Raw genomic sequence first — 830 nt, forward strand, 5'->3', positions numbered from 1 at the left:
ACAGTTGTAAATAAAAAAAAAAAAAAAATATATACATACACATATAGCATAGATAAAAATTGTTGATAAGAATAACTTAATTGTTACAATTTTAGGAAAACCAAATATAGAATAGTTTATATTTTGATTTGAAGTTTTTTACCTCAAAAATTTAAAAAAACATTTTTTGCAAAAAATATTTCATGTTTACTTATACAGATGATAGCTAAATACCTGTAGTTGTATATGTTTGTAATTGAGTGAACTAGTTTATAGAACAACATATTCCCATGCTATATAGTGCACAAGCGATAAATCCTGGAAAAGACCCTGGATACTTGACCGCGTTTCCAAAGGCTCACGTGAGTACGATAGTAAAGCACTTAAGACCCCAAGCTGTCCTTACATAAAGACTTATAGATAAAGTCATAAAGTGCTCTGTTCCAGATCGCAAACAATAAACATTATCGTTTGCCGCAAACAACAAACAATCTCCCGAGAGAGAAGACCACTCGGAAGATAAGGAGATAGTCTTGTCACTCTCGCTCTCTCTCCGCTGTTCCTCTGACCTGGTATTCGCTCTTTTATCTCTGTCACTTCTACTTTCTCCAGCTCCTGAGGAGTAACAAAGATTGTCTAAGCGATGCTGTAACACAGAGAATTCGGGTTATCGTTTACACTATCTCATTATACTCCGCAAAAAAAAAAAAATAATGAATGAAATATGGTCCGGGTGCGGTCAAATAAAACTCAAATAGTAGGGGTATTCATGATGTTGTGTTAAATGTTAAATGTTTTACCATGTTAAATGTTATAACTATAAGATTGTGATCAGCCCTATTTGAAGTCAT

Source organism: Halyomorpha halys, unplaced genomic scaffold, assembly GCF_000696795.3.
Source record: "Halyomorpha halys isolate HHAL.00 unplaced genomic scaffold, Hhal_1.1 Scaffold1.1, whole genome shotgun sequence".
Classification (NCBI taxonomy): domain Eukaryota; kingdom Metazoa; phylum Arthropoda; class Insecta; order Hemiptera; family Pentatomidae; genus Halyomorpha; species Halyomorpha halys.